Source organism: Nicrophorus vespilloides, unplaced genomic scaffold (assembly GCF_001412225.1).
Source record: "Nicrophorus vespilloides isolate i.1.1-1 unplaced genomic scaffold, Nicve_v1.0, whole genome shotgun sequence".
In the NCBI taxonomy this organism is placed as follows: Eukaryota; Metazoa; Arthropoda; class Insecta; order Coleoptera; family Silphidae; genus Nicrophorus; species Nicrophorus vespilloides.
Genome location: NW_017096594.1, coordinates 516,460 through 540,669, shown reverse-complemented (window position 1 = coordinate 540,669; position 24,210 = coordinate 516,460). Strand labels below are relative to the sequence as shown.

Below are 24,210 nucleotides of genomic sequence, written 5' to 3'. Positions count from 1 at the left end.
AACGTCGGGCATCAGCGTTCCCGCAGAATCAGACGGCCAGGCCAGGCCAAACTCCGGCGGAACTTGAGTTGTACAACCAGTTTTAGTTTGGTGAGAGGATCCGCGTCGTGCGGACGATCAGGAGGGTAGCAAGTGAACAAAACGGTCTTGCGCATACCGCGTCGGAACGCATCGTCCGAGAAAGGATTACCATAAACATTTCGTTTCCTTTTCGTTCTGTGTGTTTCCCCCCAGTTATTATCCCGCTCGTCTATCAAACTGTACACGCGAATAGTGTTTCCACTCTTCATCAGTGATTGTTTTTTTTTTCGTTTTCATTTCTACCAATTATTTTATATATGTATATATAAATACTTTTTTTTGGATACGTGCACTTTGGGGAAACTTCGGAAGCAACTTTTGCTGGCTCTAGGTAGGTCTTCTTCCTCTGGGCGTGTTGCCCACGCTTCGCGACAACCGCTTTTCCTTTGCATCCTCCGCACTCTCCATGTGTTTCATATTCTGATGCAAATAAGCAACCTCGACATCCAACCCATCTGAAACAAGCACGCGCCTTTTCTCCAAACGATACATAAAAAATAAACTTTGTAATAATACATTTTCAAACTGGATTACTTTTTATATATTTTACAGTTAAAGTTCATATTTCATGCAAAATCTAGTTATTTTACAAAGCGTGAAATAAATAGGTCAAATACTATCATTATTCAATAGTTATAGTTATATAAATATATAAGAATAAAATTAGTAATTGGATTATTTTTTTACTGCAATTATATTATGAAATATTTATTTTACAGAATAACGGATTATTGTAGTCTTTGTATACTCAAAACCGCCTAGATTTGAAAAATCCAATTATTCTTGAAAGCCACTGGAAAATGTTGTTTCTATGTATATTTATTAATAATAATAAAGTGATTTTCAAATTTGAATTGTAGTATTTTTTCAAATTAAAAACTTATTTGTTGAAAACATTCAACTTTTTCAAGAAAGATAAAGATTGGATTAATTCTAATTTATTGTGTGTCAATTAAATCAAAAGTTAAATCGATATAAAATTTAGCTGTTTTTGACCTTTTGCTATATTTATTAATGATTTGAATTTATTTTTTTTATTTGTGTTAAACTTTTGTTTTTTTCTATGACTTTTATTGTAATAAAAGTTAAATTATTTAAAGGTATAAATCGATTTTATTGTAAATTGTTATTATGAGGTTTGATAAAATTGATTAAACTAATGATGAGGAATTCTGTTAAAAATGTATTGTTTTTGTCATACGTTTTACAGATTTGGTACACATTTACATATAAAATAAGTAAACATAAAATAACATAAATTAAATGTAAATAATCCTTATTTAATTAGTCATTAAGTTAATACGATATTATGTTTAAGTAAATAAACTTTGCAACTTCGTAGTAAATTTCACTAATTACAATTCACGAATTAATTTACTGAAGATTCAAATCGAAAAAAGAAATATTTAAGGTTGGAAAACCCTATGTTCTATAGTCATTTGTAAATATTAATAATTACAATTATCCATATCATAAATTATTACATATTTATTTAGAATTCTTAAATTGTTATTTAACAAATTATATAAAGTTACGGCAAAAAATGTGAAAATTTGAAGAAAAAAAAGCTGTCCAGAGTTTCTCAATTTATGGGTCGCGTAAAATGGGACAGCTTTGTCAAAGCGAGAAATTAGTGAAAGACTGTTAACAATTAGGTCAAAGTTCAAATACAAACTACAAAAAGGTTGAAAAACGCTGCTGTTGTCAACATTAATAAGTAATTGAATTAGTTTGAACTATGCATGCAAATAGTATGAGTGCAATGAGTCACGTTTAACGAACGCATCAAAACAACAACAAAAAAACTACAAACAATAGTTTCACGCGTTACAACTTCCATTTTCCATCAACGCTTTAAATGCGTTAAGCAAATGGCGAAACGCAAACAAAGCATTCGAAGAATAATTAGTTACGGGATTAAAGTTGCGACCCGAAGAAGAAAAAAAAAACGAAAGGGGGAAAAACTGAAAGGAAATCCCTCAAAGACATCAAAGCGCCTCATATTTGCGTTTCTGTGGGTAACTCGGCATCTTTTTTTTTCTCCTCTCGTAGGACTAAGAAGAAGAAAAAAAGCTCCTTACGAAATTTCCGATCGCTTCTTATGAAACTTCCAATACGTGCATTCATCCCTCCGAACGGTCGACAGTATAAAAATCTATATGTTATGCGGATGCTTTTTTTCTTCTTCTCTCCCTCGTCTCGCTATTCCCTTCTTCCGAATTCTGTTGCGTAATCAGAATGCACTGTTGTGAAATCTTAATACACTGTTCGGCGTATGTATTTATAAACCGAGCGCAATATTTTTAGGGCAGGAATTAATAATTCATAGGACGAATGTTTATTAACTAAAATTACGGAATGTATTAACTGCTGCTCTACGTTTTGTTTCGTGCTCGCTGCTCGCATACGTCCAAGGCCTTTTTATTATTCATTAGAGCAGAACTCCGGCTTCGAAAATTTCATTATTATGTCAATTTTTTTTTGTTACACTAACTATTTTTATAAACATTGTTTTCTTGTATTTACAATTTATTTGATCTACATTCAACATTATATAATTTGTTAAAAAAATAAAATTTAAAAAAATCGAAAAATTGGATTACGTGATACAAATGTAATAAAATGTGTCTGAAAAATATGGTAAATAAACATTTGAACACACTCAAATTTAAGCTCATTTCTCTACGTAAAAAGGTGTAAAATATGTTTAAAAAAAGATTTTCCATCTCAAATATTTAATAAAAACCATTAATAAATCTGTAATAGTCTTATTTGTATACCCTGGATTTTTATATTCAACAATAAACAATTTTATATATGCATATTTACTTGATTTTTATGAATACAAATTAATATTTCAATTATTTATAACACTATTTATAACACTATTTTTATTATTATTTTAAAAAACAATGGAAATGCTCGGTTTATTTGCATCATTTTATCGTTTATATTCATTTGATTTACTTTGGATTATTAGTCATATTTTAATACTAATAGCGAATGACAGTAATTCCTTGTTATCCGGGGATTATTTTCTAAAAAACTATATACTGTAAATAGTTTATCAACTTAATTTATTTTGTTATGACAATAAAAATATAAATAATTTTATTACATACTTTTATTTATTTAAAAAAAAATTAAAAATAGCTCAAATAGTGCGCCTTCGATCAGTGCTGATTTAGGGTTTGATTGAATTTTCAAACTAAATTTTAATTCAGAAAATTCTAAACAATTAAGCCACAAAACTTTTTTTATACACGTCTCTTTTAATTTTATTGGGTTTAAAGGCCTCTTTTAGTGCGGTTTGAAACACATTCACACTATTTGGGGTATTTCTGCATTAATAATATTACTAATTTTTTTTTTACTATTTTATAGACTTATTTATGATGAAACTTAATACTTTTGTTGGAATGTACAATTAATTTTAATGAAGAAAACAATTTATATATAAATAAATTAAAATATTATTAAATGTAAATTGATATAATAAGTTTATTTAGTAATTTTATTTCTCATCTTACTTTTAATTAAAAATTTACGTGTTTCCTTCTAAAAATGAGCAGATGAAGTTTATGTATCATAAACTTTAATAACTTTATTTATTTTATACGAAACTTCACTGAAATGAAGAAAATAATCTTATATAGTTTTTGTTACTTTATTTGCAACATAGACCATTTCATGATTTTTATCTTTAAACTCTATATTAATCTTTCTGAAACTAGCAATTACTTTAAGAACCTTTTTAATTTGTAATTTTCTTCAAGAAAATTATTTGTTTCATTCATCCTAAATTTTCTTTATAATAACTTGAATACAATACATGTTACGAACTAGTTCCGTTCCAAAGGGTTGTTTGTAAGTCGAATTTGTTCGTAAGGGGTAATTTAAAAAAAATCAAAATATACTTATCTTACCACACTTTATCATGGTTTTTACTTTTATATATTTTAAATTTCGTATTACTGACTGTATAAATTTACTTACAAATGCTATTCAATGTAGACAACACAATTATTTAATAAAAAACTACTAAAGAAACAGATGCAACAAAACACAAAGTAAATCTTCCAAAAATATTATATTTTATTAAAGAAATTATCAATTTTTGTTTGGACACTTAATTTTTTATATCACTATATATTTCCTTGTAACAAGTTGGAGCATTTAGAATTTTGTTTGTAAGTCCGGGATTCGTAAGTCGGAGAATACCTGTATTTCCAATCAATATAATAAAAAAAAAAACAATAATACATTAAAAAAATAATTTACAACAGTTGCAGGTAATAAACATATTTTAATTATCTAAGTAATTAAGTTTCTCATTAACATTTGTATAAAACATTGATTATATTGTGACAATGAAATATATTTTTAAGTCTTTTTTGTTAATTTTCAATATTTATTTAGTAATTGTATATTTCAATGATAAATATTGTTTTTTTTATTCTTTTCACAAAAAATAAATATGTATGTTCATATACTATAATAAATCCATTATTTTTTGTTAATTACATGCATTATATTAAATAATTAGTGAATATATTAGAAATGAAAAAAATGTTGTAAATTGATTGAAAAAGTCACATTTTTAATTTAATGGGTACTAAAATTATAGTTTGTATAGTGAAATATATTGAAGTGGTCATTTCAATATCATCTATAGCTAATCAATCAATCTATTGTAAACTGGTTCAAAAAGTCACATTTATGCCCTCATTATTAATTTAATACTTGTATTGAATTATTAGCTTATACTCATAATGGTGCCATTGGCCATAAAACATTCTATAATAATAAAACACAAGGTTTATAAAATAGTATTTCCAACCAGTTATTATTATTTATACTAAATAAGTACGTTTTATATAAATAAAAATAAAAACTGACTTTGTTACAAAATTTAATAATTGTGCTATTTCTCATATGAAAACTTAAATTTTAATGGACTGTAATCTCTCTAAATCTTTGTAATAAATGTAATTTTAATTCCTTTATCGTGGAAACCTTGTAAATAAATAACATTGATGTTGTTGTTGCAACTGTTGTTTTGCAATTGCACAGTGAACGTGTTATGATTGAAGAATGGTCCGAGCATCGATTAATAATATTATTAGCGCCCTGCTGCTTTTCAATTTGGTTGTGGCCTGCAGTTCACGAACGAAAACAACACAATGGAAAGGTTGAGAGGAAGGAAAATCGGTTGCATTATATATATACACATACAAATTTTCCGTAACTTCGTGTTATTTTTAATACAATATAGCAGTATTTTAATTAGCCCGAGCAAAAATGTAATTGAAAGGGCTCAAAGGAAGAAAACGCAGCAAAGAAAAAATGCGAAAGAGAGACAGATAACGAATTTAAACATGAATAATTATACTTTAGCCTAATTTAGAAAATGATACTCTAGCACTAATTAGAAATTATTTTAAAAAATTTTTTGTTTTGTTTTACTTTTTTAATACATGCTGTGTCATGTTATGTTTTTTGTTTAAGCAAACTGTTTTACGACTTCCAATATTGAAGCATACTCAATGACTATTGCACGGTTTTAATTTTATTGTTTTTTTTTGTACGTTGTTTTTTATTCATTGATTGGATACAGTTATGCCATGTCATGTATCGGTTTGCTTTTTAGTTTGTATATTTGTAATGTTGTTTTTTTATTATATTCTATGAATAACGACGTGTTTCCATTTGATGAAATCTATACATTTTGTATTTCGTTCAATCCAAAGCTCGTATTGTTATAACTGAAGCAAATGGAAAAATCAACAAAATTGTGTATTTTTATAAACATTTATTTTATGTTACAATTATTTCATCTTTAAATCGTAAACATTGTTATTAATATTTGTAAGTAAATATTTCTATTATCATTAGGGGTAGGTTTTGTAGTGAAAAGGATTATATCTGTTAGGGAGCCGCACTTAATGATAAGTTAACTAATAGAATCAATAGATTGAACCGCATACCGCTCCGGAGCCGCAAATTGCCGATCCCTGATGAAGAGGATTATATATGTTAGGGAGCCGCACTTAATGATAGAACCAATAGATTGTTCAATTAAGAAAGAGACGTATACGGCTCCGGAGCCGCAAATTGCCGATCCATAATCTACATTATTTATAATTACACATTCGATTTCAAACTGGAAGAAACATGTGCAAAACTGTTTAAAGTACAAGTTTATTTTGTAAATATTGATATTTATGTGTTTTTCTAAAGAAATTACAGATGGTTTGCGGCAATGACATTGAAGAGAAACAAAAATGAATCATAAGAAAAAATAAATCCAATGTTTTTTTCCAGATTAATTGAAGTGAATCCACAGCTCAAACTCGAATACCCAAGGTCTATGTTAATTTGTACGATTCCGCTGTAAATATAAAATGTGTTTCTATCTAAAGAAAACATTTCAATATGTTCCTATTTTTATTAAATAAATTTATAATATATTTATTCAAGTTACCCAGTGGATATGTATTTTTCAAATTATTTTTTCTTCCTAAGTGGACAATATCTTTTAAGCTTGTACTTTGAATTTATTTAGTTTTGAACTCAAATTGTTCTAAAAAAATGGTCTTAACATAAACTTACAATATTATTTTTTTGTTACATAAACTTGATTTCAAGATTAGAATCTAGTCTATATTAAATTAGAGGAAATTAAGAGAAAAGTAAAGATAAAGTAAGACAAAGGCATGATGTAATAAAGTACTTTTACGTGACGTAACTTGAAGTAAAACTGTTTTAATTTGATTGATATTTAATGAATTACATAACTAATTAAAATATATTTGTTACATGCACTTTATTAGATGATTCGAATGGTCTTCGATAGTTTCGGAAGTATTAAATGTATATGATGTAACATATGGTAACGATACTCGACGAAACTTAGAATAATTTGAAGCAGTAAATGAATGTATTTACTTGAAAGTGATTTAAGCTAAATTGTAAATGGTGTACGTTATACCTGACGTTATGGAAACATACAAGACACAATTTGTCTAAATATTTGTAACGTTCGTTTTTTCACCAGCCAACGAAATTTTACGACTACTTCCTGTGCTATTCACGGCGAGTCGATTTCGTGGTAATGGCTTGAATGATTCATCTCGTCCCTCAGGTTTGTTTCTTTTCCTTTCTGTTTTTTTTTATTTCGAAGAAGGCGCAAGACATGTGCATGGAAAGGAAAGTTTCGACGATTTTTTTACGATCCACATTATGTTATAAATTGGACACTCGAGAAGAGACCATCATAACATAATGACGGCCGAAAAGTAAGTAATTTGAAAGCTTTCTCATTTATTAAAGATCATCTCGACCACAAAAATCGCATTGTTGTTGTCGTATTTATATGTCCCAGGTCCCCACCATTCATCGATACACACATTTTTCATTATAATGTAGTCCCATTGTTGTTTGCTACATCTCTCTACATTCATTTCCATAATGCCCACTCTATGCGTATTCATTTTCATAGCCATACAGAATAACCAATTACAGTCAAGAGTTTGCTTAATGTAATGGTCGATAATACGTACATTAATATTTACGGATTTCTGATGGATTTTTTTATATTTAACTTCTGTTTAAGTTTTCTATTTTCCTCAAACAAATTAAGAAACATCGAGATATAACTGAAATTAAATTTAAATATTTATATTAGCAAATGTACGTTCGAGTGAACATTCAACTTTTATACGAACAAAGTACATTTGCTAATCTTGCATTTGCATTTTTTTTAGGCATTTTGTACGTTAATTGAGCGATTCATAAAAAAATCATAAAAGGTCAGAGTTCATTTAACGTAACTTTCGATAATACAATAATTTGTATTTATGTATTTCTGATCGAATTGGGCGATCATATTATGTATTTCACTTGTGTTTAACTTAGATTAAACTTTTTTCTATTTTCTTAAAACAAGCAATAAGGAAAAAAAGTAATTTATATCACGATGTAACAGAAATTTAGAAACATCAACATCTAACCGAAAAATAAATTTTAATATATCCGACAGCAAATGTACGTTCTAGCGAACATAAAGCACGGTCATATGAACATCGTATTGAACTTTTGTACGAAAAACTATAAGAATACATAACCGAATAATGTATATTTCCTCAATTTCCAACAAATGTTGTATGCATTTTGTATGTTAATTGAGCATTTAATAAAATAAATTCCAATATAAATATGAAATTATCTCCGCGTTTCATAAAAAATAATCAATGCATGTTATGGGTTACAGAAACACGCTTCATGCATTGCATTACAATAATTAAGTTTCGTGAGTGGAATTAATTACTCATTTCCAATACGGATTCAATGGAGAGTAGAAGATGAAGAAAACAAAATGAAGAGGCGCGACTCCTTCCTGCTTCTGCATTTGCCTCCATAAATCATCAATCTTACGTAACCGAATCGGATTTCTATGAAAACTGGAGAGTTCCAGGGATAAAGGCCGTTAATTACTGTTTCCATTTTAATTGAGATAATGTCAATAGGTTTAATTAAGTCCACTTTCGAATCGGTCCATTTTCTTTTTCTCACTAGTTCTTTGCATGTCCGTAAACACATTCCGAATTGGTCGGAAGGTAAAACGAAACTATCCTTTTGAACTCTATTTACATTTCGTTATAGAATTAAGTAAACACGCTGTTTTACGTAATCGAGGTCTGTTTTCAAATAAAAATACGTAAGGGAACCATCTGCATCGGAATGACTCATTTGCCGTTTACATAGTTCTGGTTAACTCGAGCTTTGAAACTTGGTAAAGATTCTCAGTCGTTATGACTTCTTCAATCTTGTTTTTTAAAATTTATATTTATACTTATACCTACTTTATTATTTATCTCTAGGTTAATGCTTAGTTGGAGATTATCATGCAAATTAAATTGAAATGCGTGTGTGTATCTACTGCCTCTGATGATGCACTGCACTTTTCAGAGGTTGTTGACCATCTTGTTGAGTGGTTTTTTTAACTTGCATCAAAGCGTTTAAACAAAATCTAAAAATATGTATCTTATACATTCGGTAACTAACATATGCAAGTGCATACTTGAAGCTTGCACTTGCTTAAGTATACATACAAAGAACAGGTGTACGAACTTTAAACGCGATGCGACAATCGTTTATTTGCAATCCAGTACAAGTCAAACTACTATCCTTGAGTAAACATGCTATTATATTTATAGGAGCGAAATTTCAATGCATGAAGTTCACATGGAAATAGTCTAGACTTAAAAAAAAAAACACTACCGTTCAAAACATCCGTAAGCATTACGCAACATCCTTGTTCAAATGCAGTTTTTGTTATATAAACCATAGATTAAATTTCATATCCTAATTTTAAACAATCATTTCGGATGCGGGATCGGTTCTGGCATTATAGTTTCAAATCGCAATAAATAATCTGTCACTGTCGAGATTATAGGAAAAAAAACGAACTGCATGATTTATTTGGCAAATATAGAATCGGCAATAATAAATTTATTACCGGGATTTTAATCAATTTTAATTATTAACGTTGGGGCACTTTAAAAACAATGTCGCTATAAATAAACACGATCGTCGGGCGCTAACGAAATCATGTTGAAAAGACCCGGGGCTCTTTTATTTCATTGTTTCGCTGTATTTTATTTTTGTTTTGTATCTTTTCTGTTTGTTATTTTTCTTTGTCTTGTCAGGTGTAAACAATGAAGGTTCAGCTTATTTATTTCGGTGCAGAATTATGACTTGATTGTCTTAAGCTTCGACTAGCTTCGGGCCAATCTAGAGTTTTTATGTATTTATAATAATTGTTAATACATTTTTAAATTACATTTTGAAAGGAATTGAATTTTTATATAAAATATTCGTAATTCAATTGGTTTACCAAATTTAGAAGTTTTCAACCTGAGGCTTATTTATATTTCTATTAGAAAACAAATCGATTTGAATGTTTAGTCATTATATAATAAATCCTTGAAAATTTCACAATATTTAATGTTTTTTTTTTTTTCAACAAGAATAATTTTTATTATAGATGATTATTTAATATTATTAAATTTTCTGAAGGAAATTAGACAAAATCAATATATTTTTAATGCCACTGATCGAATCGAATAACAGTAAGAAATTTTTAATTCATGTACTTTTACGCGGTAAATTCAAATTTATTTTTAATCATTAATGTAATTTAATCAAATTGCTTTTAGTAATTGAATTACTTGTAAAGGGTGTCCCAAAATTAACGAAAGATTTGAATTTGCCGCCATTAGTGTAGTAAAGTGTAAAATTGTTTTTTTTTGGGGTTGCCAACACTTTACTGCACAAATGGCGGCCAATTCAAATCTTGCATTAATTCTGGGACACCCTTTATAAGAGAAATCAAATAAAATGTATTGAACTATTCACAATAACTAAATAAAATAATCATAATAAAAGAAAAAATATTTTTTTTTAATAAATTATGTGATATTTTCTAATATTTCTTGGATCATTATTTTTCATTGTTTTTAGTCAGTTTTTTTTATTAATTAGACAGAAGAAAATACTGGTATTACTAACTTAACATAATGTAAATGACAGTCAAACTTTAATATAATAAAATATGTCACGTCATAAATAAAATACGATTTGATACACTATTTTTGTTATATTGACCAAAATATGGATATATTTGAAAAAGTATACACACATACGTGTGGAAGTAGTACAGTATTTTCACATTTTAATCTTGAGAAGTTCGAGCGTCGTCGACGATAAACTGGTTCCTTATAACCATGCATCTATAGCATAGCTAGCTCGAAAGGTAGTATTATACGAGACGAGTACAGGATGTTACTTTGCATAGCCATGAAAACAAGACAACTTCGGTACTTGTTCAGCTACGTATTTGCCGCATACTCTCACCAAACTTTAAATTAATATCCACACAAAACGTTCGTCGTCGGAACAGCAAAGAAAGACGCCAGCAAACAGTTCGATAACAATTAGTAGTTTGTAATTGAATAAGTAAAGACCAAGTAAGTAAAATTTAGCAAAAGTTTCTCTTATTATTATAACTAACAACTGTTGCACATACCACAATCTAATATTAACATAATAGAACTAAATTGCGAATTGTTGTTATCCTACGCTACACTTGATTATTACAGTGTGGACTCACCATAATGAAATAATTAGTAGTTTGAAATTGGTAAAAGTACATAACTCACTTTATGTATTTATTCATAACTATAAAGAATAACTAATTATAGCGTTGATTTAAATTTAAAGATCATATTGTAATTGAAAAAAGTAATTTATATTAAGAAATAATAAAGGAACATAAAGGTCTGACTGAAATACGCTTTAAATATTTTTTTAAAACCATTGTGCGTCTTCATTTGTACGTTTGAGTGAACATAATGTACGTTCGTGTGAACATCGAATATGTTACATTTGTTTATTGCAGTGTAAATGCACCAAATTGAAACATTTGTAAAAGTAAATAAAATAGCTACAATGTAATAATAATAATAAAATAAAACTATTTTTTTGTATACTACTTCAAAATGAAAGAAACAGTATTTAAAGCGATGTGTAATTTGATTTATCGCGAATTGATGTTAGTTTATCGGTAGATAAAAAAATAGATATAAAGGTGTGTCCACACTACACCTGATAAGCAACGCCATGTGTAGATAAATCGAATAGGAAGTGCGCTAATTTTGATTGCACGCAGTATGGAGGCAATGTAAGGAATACTTCTAATTATAAACAATGATAAACAAAAATAAAACGCACTTAGATTTCGAATTAAGTGGATGAAATGAGTCAACCGTGATGGAATGGATGGCAATTGCTCAACAAGTGAGGCTAATTAAGAGCGGCGTACGCCATGCAGAATAGCTTTCTTGAAAACGGATACACTTTATATTTGTGTTACAATTTTCCATCACTTGAAAGATTTTGTTTGAATTGATTACATTTGAGAAGCCACCCCTATAGCGTACGTTCATAATAATTTTGTCTCAATTCAATTTTGAGTTAGAATAAGCTAATAAATTAAATTTTATATTTTTTTTATTAATCTAAAATTAATCATAAAATTTTAATATTAAATATTCACAGATTTATTGCTTTTTTAGTCAATATTTCTAAATATCGTTACTAATAATAATGTAATATTAGTATGTAATATTTTCATAAAAATGTCAATGTTGATGACCATAATTTCTAAAATATTGACAAATTTATGAATTTACGTAATGATTATTTGTGCCAACGTTACTAATTTATTTAAAATGAAAATATAAAATGTATTATGATTTTGACATCATTTTACAAAATTCTTATTATGAAACGTGTTTGATATATTCAAATAAACTTATGGAATTATTAAAAAATAATATTTACAATTGAATTGACTTAATTCAAATCTATTGTGTTTCTAATGTTGGAAGATCGAGAGTGAAGATTTTGTGTATAGCTTTTATAGGTTGAGGTACGAAAGTAGCGTAGACCTCTTATCTCCCATGAAATGAAAATATAAATATGAGAGATAATCTGTGTATTTGTATAGAAGTCTCGGTATACACACATACACTCGTTCGAGAGTAAAATGTGACCCCTGATAAACTCTGTTCTGATACAATCTCTAAACTTAGATTTCCCGTTTCGCAGCCGAACCTCCACAAAAAAAAGATCCAGAAAATCAACCTAGAGTAGTAGAGAGACGCAATTTAACATCGGATGAGATGGTATTCCTCTGCACTGTTGGAGGTTTTAAATCAATCACTGGTGCGTTTCGAAATCGATACGCAGAATAGTTCCAGTGATTTATAGGTTGGTTTGGTGCACACGAACGAGTGCCTAGCATATTTGCATCTGCATGGATTGATTACGTTTTTAGCCGACTCCTTGGATCATTCTCTCCGCGTGCCTTCGAGATTAGCCAATGCTAATCATTGAAGTCTATTTTTCCACGTCCATCAAACGCGGTCAATAAATAAAGCGCGCAGATTTATCCTTATCGTGTTTTATCCGAGTAGGCGGCCATCGACCGGACTCTTGTTCAAACCATAAAGCCCTTTGTCCATCCCATCCTAAACGCATCGCACAATTAAATCTACATCTCGCGGGTCTTGAATAGTACTACATTCTTTTGTAGCTGTAACCCATTGAACTCCATTTCGTAATCACCGGTCAGGACCTCTGCAGTTCACGATATAACTTCAATGTTAGTGCCAATCGAAAAGTCTTGTTCGTCGAATCAAAACAAACGTGCTTATTTTATTACAGTTCAAAGGTTCTCTATCGATCTTTCATTGTTACTTCAAATAAATAGACTATGACCCAATATTTCACACCTTCCGTTTAAAACTGAACCGGAGATTATAAAAGACCATTTCGCAATTACATGAACAGGTGTAGATGAGAATAGTTTTTATTTTATTTTATTATTTCCTCAATTTGCGTGAAAATAACTAAAAGTAAACACATACAGCGATTAATGATGACTAAGGCTATTAAAATAAATTGTTAATAAACAAAGATTTCCTTGAATTACCATCTTTCTGTATAAGATTATGAAGCAACATTAAAATCCACGCAATCATTGCGAAATAAATTGTAACTACCAAATACCTCGATATGGCATTATGACCTTTAGTTGATGGCGCCAATTGGAAATCTTCTTATGGATTATATCTTGTACCACTAGGATTTGCCTAACCATCAGGAACGACCTTGAGAATAAAAGTACAATCATTTATTTTCAGGTGACCTTGCTTTTCAACCTTTATTTAGTGCAAGTCAGAACAAGGTATTGATTATTAGAAAGAAATAATAAACTTTAGCTGATGTGAAAACTTCTAATTCTACTAAGATTTGCCTAACTATCAGAAATGAGTATTGAAGTATAATGATTTATTTGACCTTGTATTTTTAGACGATCTGCCTCTAGTGCAAGTCACAACAATGCATTGATAAAAATAATATGGAGAAGTCGTACATAATTGTATAGACTTACAATGAGGATCAGTTTTGAATAATTGAATAAGTATAAGATAAATTTACATGCAAACTATGAAAATGACCTATTCATGCATGTTAAGTTGATTCAATTGTTTCGTGGAATTGATCAAGTGTTATATTATTTACGGTTCATGTTTGGAAATTTGCTAAATCGAATAATAATTGTTAACCAATTCGCACTGTATGTCACGTACCGGTAACGTCACATCAGATTTATTACCAAATTGCAATGTTCGCTTAGAATATGTAAGGAAACGTCACGTCCGTATTTCCTACAATAGTAGTTATCTATTATTTTCAAGTGTGATAACAATTTTTTTTACATGAATCTTACCAAAAAATACAATATTTATACAACGATTCAATTTTGAAAAAAAGATAAAATGTTTATTTTCAAACATTAGTAAATAATTGTTTTGTTATTTCTAGAAAATCTCAGAATTTTGTAATGATAATTAAATAGTAGTTTGCATTTAAAAGTTTCAAACTTTATAAATTTAAAGTAAAATAGTAAGCTTATGCAGAAAATAATGACACTAAACTGTTTTTGATTTGTTCTATTTTAAGTTATTTTTTTGATTATTAATGGAAATGCAACAGATGCAATGTGTTCAACACAATGAAACTTACATAAACTAATTAATACGTTAAAGTTGACGTGACGTTGCCGATTTTGTGACATGACGTTGACTTTACGTATATCGCGATTGCGGTTATTACTACTATTAAGCCAACATGTTAAGTTATGTTAAAGTATTCTTTTGAATAATCTAAGATGTTCCGTAACGTTTCGTAAATATATGAATGAATGATTAATATTTGACGTAACTTTGTCGGTTTATGGCATGACGTTATAATTCCGTTTTTTTTTTATCTATGTATAATATTAAGTAATAATTGAAATTTGAATATTTATGTAAAATGCATTACTAAAACGAAACGTTGCCGATTCCCAATGTGTAAATGTGTTAAATTTATGTTATGTAATTATTAAAATGAAGTCTAATTGACGTGACGTTATGTGATATAAATAGTACAAAAACTGTGTTTTTACGGTGTGTGAAGATGAAAATTATGATTCTGTAAACAAGAGGAAACACGAAAACTCAATGTAGCTTGTAAAATGCAACGGCAGCATAATTAGGATCGATAGTTCAAATATTCAAATGTGAAAAGGGCACTTACGCAACGCTAAAATCGCTTAAGTAAATATGTAAAATGTGAATGGAAATGTATGAAGCTGTAAAAAAAAGTTTAATAGGGTCGCAAGTCAAACATTGTAGTAAAAGTTACAGTTTTTGTTCCATCCTGGATGAGGTATCAAGAGGAGAATGCGAGCAGCACATGCTCAATATATAATATATATATATATTTTTTTTTGTTATAATATCGCTGTAGTCGGATCTGCAAACCCCGACATAATTGCGGAGAGCGGCGCCAGCAAGTTTGCTGTTTCTGCAGATTTTCCACGCGTTCCCGGAAATATATTACGATAATCAAGGATTATCAGCAGACCATATTACGGCAACAAGACCATCAACCCCGAAAATGAATACGTGCTTCTCTTCGCAGTGGCATACGTGCATCACCTGGTGTCCCGCATCGTGTAATTTAAAAATTTTGTTTTGACTGTGGCGCGTTTTTTCTTTTTAAATTTCTACCTTACAAGGGCATTAGGTTGAACGACAGCTGCGCAGCTGGCAGCAGTCCTCCACGAGGAAGAACCGGTTCCGTTGAACGAAAGAGCTTCACTCAGGCAACGGCTACTCATTTCAGGGCTCTTCGTTTCATAATTTCCATTCCGCAGTGGAAAGCTCTTCTTCTTGACCTCCCATCCAGATCGGAATCAGAAGAGACCGCTCCGCATCCAAAACACCCTAGTACAACCATTAAAAATACCAATCTACATACAGCTAATAGATGTATTAGGACTATTAGAAAGTGTAATTTTATATGTGGGAATCCAATGTTGCGTCACCTATTCATGAATGGGTTTCCCAATAACCAAAACAACATGCACGCACAAGTGAAGCGAAGCTCGCTGCGATTTATTTATAATCAAATTATAGCACAGCTGGAAATTGGGATTGGATTAGAGTCGATGGATGCACACGCCGATCGCAAATTTCGTTTGCAGATCCGTGAATGCAGCGAGGATTAAGCAATTGCTTAATAAAATTAATTGCACAATGAAATCTTAATTGCGATCCAAATTCGTGCGCGCCGGTTCGGTCATTAATTAAATCGCGATCCTCGGCTAGAGAACAAGGTGCGTCTCCATGAGGAAAGGTGTATTCCTGGAATTGGTTGCACTGCAATTGCCTTGCATACTACTACAAATACTACATGGTGCATCTATTAATAATCTACTTCTATCTTGACCACAAAACATTTGACCTTTTTTTTATTTCTTCGAATCCGCTTGTTTTATTATGCGCGATTTTATACTTGATGTGTCATATCCAGTGTCATCCGTAACCCGATACTCCCTGGTTTATCCAAGCGTTGCTTCAAGTTATTTTCAAGAGAACTAAACATGTGTAATTTAATATTTCGCTCCGTTCATTTTGATTTGAATTTCAGGTTTTCCTCGGCCACCGTTCAACTCAACTGCTCAAAAGGTAATTTCTATCGAATTTGTATTTTCTAACTTCTCGTCAACCAGAATCGACTCTTAGCTTAGTTTGATTAAGCGCTGCTTATCGATGAAATACGTGTTTTCGTTACAGCCCTTTCCAGAAGCGATAAGTAAACTAAATATGCTCGCATCGTTGAAAACAAACAAAAACGCTTCGTGGATATATGGCATTGATAATATACGAAAGGAAATTCAATTGCTATAGATCAATATTTGTTAGGGCGTTTCGTTCCGATCGCCTCGTTTTTCTATTTACAATAACAAACCTACACCCAAGTGGCCTTGCTTAATTGCAATCCTTTTACCAATTCATCTTAATTTTAATACAATGCAATGAAACATTTTGTATTATAATAATTTCTATTAATGTAATAGTTAGATATTTCATGAAATACCCATTAATTTACTAAAAAATATAATATTTTATACTTTCATCCAGTTATTATATAAAATGACGTATATAAACTATAATAAACTGATCTAAGATTATAACTAGAATATTATATACAATAATTGAAATGAGTACATCTCGTAACATTATATTAAAAGTTAGAATATTTGAATCTAATGAAATAAGTAGATAAAGTATAAAATAGCAAACAATTTCATACTTTAACTATAAAAGATATTCTACGAAATAACTAACTTTTAATTATTGTGTAAATCCACGTATTTTTTTTTGTCTAAGTGACATTTTACCAATATATTGAGAATATCATAAAAGAAGCGTTACGATTTAGTTTATTCCAAATTTTCTTCTGACGTTTCTTTTATAAGAGTTCTCTTATTTTTACTAACTAGTCCATTTTACACTAAAAATTTTACATAAATTTGGTGTTAACATACAAAAGTTAAGCAATATATTGTGTGGAAAGTTAATAAATAGGTGATCAAACAGTACCAATTTGAATATAATTGAAGGGAAAGATACATATTGTACAATGTAGTATTAGTGCGTTGTTTCATTATAATTTAGCAGCTTCGAACAGTCCGGATTTACAATAATCTGGTCTAAAAATATAATGAGATTCAAATTCCGGATTAAAATAGACCCGGATATTGGTGCTTACCCGCACTATGCGAAGTATTACTGTATTCTGAGTTATATAGGATTAAAGGTCACTGATCCAAGTATTCTAATTGAAGCGTTCTTATCAATAATAGCTTGGAACCATTAACAAACGTAGAGTAAATTAAAAGAAAAAATAATACGTACAACCACAAGCTATATAATATGATTTCCAAGTACCCTGCAAAATTAATTTAATAATATTAGCTTAAAATAAATACCATAAATCCGTTTTGTTATCCAGAACATTAATATTAAATCCCAAACCTTGCAAAAACAATTTGCATAAATTAAAAACGTGTAATACCTCCCCCCCTTCAAAAACCGTAAAATAACAAACTTCCCTTGTATCAAAAACTTTCCCCTCTTGTTCCAAAATACTTCTTTTCCTTTCATCTTAAACATCTTACAATTTCCTTCACAAAATGTAAACAAAAAATTGCATAATTTCTTGTACAATCACAATTATTTATTTATCCTTTTTGTATCATTTCCAAATGTAAATTATTTCAACGAGACGAATTAATCAATAACTCTGGTGTGATACTAACGTTTCCGACCAAATGAAGTTTTTTTTTTTAATGCCGTACTCGAAACACAATTTCAGCATATTGATTCTTGCCGCAATTCCATTGAAACCATCGACTTCAAAGCGAATTTACATGTTTCGACGTGTGGTTTATTTTTAATTTCAATTTGCTTTTGGTACCCTTTTGTGGTTCGTGTTTCACCCCAAATCTATTTTTCTTTTGAAAATATAAATCTGACTTTCATGTAATAATTAAATTGAATGTTAATCACTGATGCATCAATTAGAATTGTTTTCATCTGGACAGGTTTTTTTTTTCGTTTTGGAAATCAAAACCTGTTGGGACAAGTACACATTTTCTAGTGCGTTCCATGCATCTTTTGTACGAGTAGTTTGAAACCTGTTTTTATACGTGGAGGAGTATTCAAATATTCAACTGCATTGATTTGTATACAAAAAAGTATTCTTTATATTACAAGACACAATTTCAGGAGTGTAATTTTATTCATATATATTTAGTTTATTCACAAAACTTTTATTTTACATTGATTTCTTTTCCTTTTAGTAGCAATAAAAATTAAAGTGAAAGGCGTCTGTTATATCTAGAAGCACGTTAAATACCTTTTTAATTAGCACACCTCAAGCAATGCAGTAATTCATGTCCAAGTTGATCATTTTCAAGCTACCGTATTTATTAAAAAAAAATTCAAATTTACAACTTATAATGTTAAGTAATTGTAACATTGAACTGTGTAATTTTGTGGTATTTCAATATAAGTTATAGATAAATCGAGTCTATCTTTTTTTTGTTTCCTAAACATGCGATTATCTCTTCGAAACTAAAAGTTCTTTCGTGCAGTTTCTTGTTGGTAATTTACAAAGATACACCTGCAATCTTTCTCAGGAGTTTAAACTGCAATTGTTTCGATGTTTGATGCGCAGTTTCCAAACGTTAAATGCCATAAGACCAAATAGGGTTTAATAATACTTTACATAATAGAAACTCATATATGAATTCCCATATTTACTTTCTTTATTTTATAATAAATTACATATTTTCAAATAAATCAATACCTCACATAGTGCGAATCGATCAGTGCGGTTTGAAAATTTCGAAACAAATAAATATTTTTGCTCGAAAAAAATCAATACACAAAAATATTGTTTGTACATAAAGTTTCGTTTTTTTTGTCTATATACAATCAAGTTTCTTTCTCTGTCATTTATCTTTGTCAGTCTCGGTTTCAAACAGTGCGGAGAACTGATGGGTCTATATAGCAAGCCCGACAACCGAAAGACTGTCTATTGAAATCCCGACGTTCGAAATCCCGACGTTCGAAATATCGACTGTATCGAAATCTCGACGTTCGACATCCCGACTGTATTACAGTCCCGACGGTTGACTATGTCAAAATCTCGACTACCATAATCCCGACTATATCGAAATCCCGACTACCATAATCCCGGCAATCAAAATCCCGATAATAATAATAAAAGACACTGTCGGGATTTCGATAAACGGAATTTCGGTTGTCGGGCTTACGATTGCCACGGAGAACTGATTATCCGTACTATGCGAGTTATACCATTTTATTAATATTCCTAAATTTTATATTATATTTATACAGTATACAGTTTTTATTAGTCCTGTGTTTATGTTTCTTATTAGTCAGACAGATTTTTCAGTTTGTTTTGTTTTCATTCGCATTTTTATATGTGCTGTATATGTTTGTTTGTCGTCTGGATGGAAAGAATGTATGTTGTTGATCAAACACGACGCTCTAAAAAAACTTGAACAATAAATGTTTCCCATATTGAAGAATTCAGAAGTTCTCTTTTTACCAGAAATTCAATTACTAAAAAAGTATATATATATATATATATATATATATACTTGCTTGATATATTTAATCGCGCTATTATTTATTGCCCAATAATCCATAAAATATTCTCTTTACATACATTCTTTATTTTTTAATGAACTGTTATTACATAACGTTATCTCTTCAAACATTTAATATCTATAATTTATTAGTTAGAAATCGAGATAATTTTCGTTAAACCGATATTTAAATATTAAGTTCTATAATATTTAGGTCTATATACACTACACGTAATAATCTAATAATTCAGTAATTATTTTTATTTAAATATATTTGCTGTAGGATATACAATCTCTATAATAAATATTAGATACCAAAATAACTATTAAGTGAAAATATATATTTAAGTCTTTACATAATTCATTTTTATTATCATAATAATATAGATTTACTGAACAAGTTTGTTTCATTATTTTTTTTTCAAATCTATTTCAGGATAAATTTTACTCACATTTTCTTAAATACATTTTAATCTCTTTTCATCATGTATTTCCATAATTTCTTATGTAATTTTTTATATTCTTGCTTATTAGGTTTTTTACTTTGACTATTTTAAGTTCAACTTATTAGTTTAATTCTGATGATTAAATGAACGTTTTTAAGTTATTTTCTAAGTCACAAAATAATTTTCCATTAATTTATATTTTCTTAGAAAATTTGTTTGCTTTTATAATCTTTTTTAAGAATAACAGTTTCTCATATGTACTGACGATAAGATGAAGTAAAATGCGGTTTCAATTGCTTTATCTTATGGAAGATGTTGAAAGAAAAGTGTTAACATAGTATTATTTTATCGTAGATCTGTTTTTGTACTACTCAAAACAACAGCTTAAGACTCAATAATACAAGATTATACTGTCACGTGTTATTAGAAGACATACAAGTAGGTTCGTCGAAAATGAAGTGTTATGGACTTTGGATTGTGTCCAAGAAGCTTCAACAGTTGGTGCCTAAATTACCTCAAACTTAATAAACTTTTTAACATTAAAAATCCATTAAGTATACTTTACATTTTTTATGGATACTTTAGGTAATTAAATTAATTTTATGCGAATTATTATTAGCTTTTAAATATGAAATTTTTTCCATAAAATAAATTTTGAATTGTATATTTTTTTTAAATTATGGATTTAGTAAATTTTGTACTAAAAACATAAAATAATGCAACTTATGTCTAAATATTTCTTAAATGTCTAAAATAAAACAAAAAGTTATCAATTATTTATCAAAATTATAAATGAATAATAGAAAATTGGGTTGAAATATGTTTTTTAAAAAACAAACAAAATTTTAATAAAAAATAAATATTTTTGCTCGAAAAAAATCACTTCAATATACAATCAAGTCTCTTTCTGCCATTTATCTTTGTCAGTCTCGAATAGTCCGGTTTCAAACAGTGCGAAAACCGATTATCCGTACTATGCGAGTTATACAATTTAATTAATATTAGTAAATTTTATTAAAAGAAATATTTTAATTTTGTCTGTAATTATTTATATTATTATTGAAATTAATATATTTATAGAATATGATTATAAAACTGGAGAATTATTTAAAAAAAAGTTTAGATCCGACAATTATTATATAATTTTATTCATTTTAAATTGTGCATTTCTCGTGTGAAAAAGTAATGACGAAATCCACTTAGTTAAACGGTTTTTCGTGGGTTCCGCAAAACTCTGCGTTGAATATAAAAATTCACCTCGACTGGCATTAAAATAAAATGTCAGCAGGTTATGAAATAACGACTGGCCGTAACGTAGCAACATTGCGCCTAATATGCGTGGAATCCACTCATCGTTTTGTAGTGGATTTGGATGGATGGTTGATGTCCATTCCATCGTTGTAACCTTGATATGAATAACAAAATAACAGCGTCGTGTATATGTGAATATTGAAAGAAAAGGAGAATGAAAGTGAACAAGCTATGTATTTTTCTGCCGGAGCGAATAATTAATGCTTATTGTGTGAAGGAAGGCGAGACTTCTGGCGCCAGATTCAATAACTAGGCAAAACTTAAGCTAATTATCAACGAAAAAAAAAATGCCTTTGGAAACACAGCACGCACGCAAACGAATATTTAAAAAAAAATCGTTAATTCGCGCAAGGCTTGTTTGTAAACTTAGTTCTACATGTTATCAAGAATGTAAATACTCGTCTGCTCATTTATTAACCGACCCACAAATTACTTCCAAACTAAGCATTCTATAGTAGTAATACTTAATTAACATCATAAGCGGTATTGATTTTCTGCGAAATTTAAGGAATCATTATTTGAAGATGCCCTAGTTTGTTACACTAAATCTAAACTTAATATCTTGGGAGATAGACGTCATTAAAGACTGGAAATCCTTAAACACTTAACAAAAATATTATAATTAAACTTCCATATAATTAAAATTATAATTATAATCAACATCGCGATTTTCTGCGATATTTGAGGAATCATTATTTGAAGTTTGAAGACTGCAAATTCTGAAGAACTTAAAAAGTATATTATAATTAATATATTTTCAAAAAAATATTAGAAACTTACTCATAATTAAAATTATAAGCGAACTTGATATTTTGTGAACTTTAACATTGTTTGAAGATGCCCAAGTTTTGTACACTAAATATAAACTTAATATCGACTGATATAATGTTGCTGAGACAATGAAGTTTATAATTACTTTTTGTAATATAAATTTATTCATAAATATTGATATAATTGCAATAGTTACATAAATTACAAAAAGAAAATAAATAATCGGTTAACGAACAGTTTTGTAAATAAACTCGATTGATCATTTGTGCGAAACATTTATTTGTTCGGACAAAAAACATATATTCGGATAACGAACAACTTTTATGACAAAAACCGATTGACGTTACTTTTGGGAGCTAAGGCTTCGGTTAACGAACAATTCGGGTATCGAACATCGATTTTCAACTGATCGTTAACCGATCCTGTCTACAAGACTTTCCTTTATTGTTAAAATTAAAAAAGTAAACTAGCAGTTTATTTTAAAATATTTATTATAATAATTTATTGGTTAAAATTCAACAAAACATAAAAAAAATGCATACCCAAAAAATAATAAATCCTGAAAGGACAATGTTCTTTTTTTAAAATTTATATTGTTTAATACGATTTGTCGACAGCAGAAATTTTGGTATTGATTTATAGCACTGGGGGGAATTATAAAGGGTATGAAACAGATGGTAGCTTTTTGGAAGAGGCCCGAACAAGAAATTTCAACAATTTAGTTCCGATATCACGTTTGCCGCATTGGTGACGTTTTCCAGATATAAAACCGATCCTTTAAATATTAAAGCTGATGTCCTTAGTAATAATAATATCATTTTAGATGAAAAAAAGGATATTCATTTATTATTTATAGAATTTTCATATAGTTTTTTTTTTTTACTCACCAATAATTATAGAAAAACTAACAATAATCATACAATTTAATAAAGAAAATAATGTCAATTCTATTAAAAAAATATTTGTCTTCGGATTATTTAACAAACACAATTTATTAATGAAACATATACATTTTTTGATCTATTTATGTCGATAATCCTTAAATCTTACAAATAATAAAAGTACTAATCCTTCTGGAAAACAATATAATCCCAAACACTTGTTCAGGTGTATTTTCCCTGACATTGTGGAAAAATAAGTTAATATAATAGCTAAAGTAATCACTAACTCTCATGGCTAAAAAAACTAGTATATCCCAGATTAACATACCTGGCAAGTTTTCATAAGTTTTCAAGTGTAATTTACTGGATTTTGTAAAGTTTTGTATAAGAATTTATATTATCCTTATATAAGATACATCATTTTTTTTATTGCCATTGATTATTTTGGTCATTACACAATAATTTTATATTTACTTTGTATATTTACAGATAAGGCATCACTGATATATTTCAAAAGGTGGTATAATTAAACCTATTCTCAGATTTTGATGATATTAAGATAATTTAGTAAAAATTA

General features: G+C 29.0%; 1 protein-coding gene across 14 annotated transcripts in view; it reads left to right on the top strand.

Moving 5' to 3' along the window:
• Positions 1-79: 79 nt before the first annotated feature.
• Positions 80-24,210, top strand: part of LOC108557468 (fat-like cadherin-related tumor suppressor homolog) — a 232,146-nt gene continuing 208,015 nt past the window's right edge. For 13 of the 14 annotated variants that reach the window (XM_017913984.1, XM_017913988.1, XM_017913980.1 and 10 more), the window contains exons 1-2: positions 81-412; positions 16,690-16,727. The gene's annotated coding sequence lies outside the window, so the exon portion shown is untranslated. Of the gene's footprint in view, positions 413-16,689; positions 16,728-24,210 lie in introns of all 14 variants that reach the window. The other variant, XM_017913987.1, reaches the window with a different exon arrangement.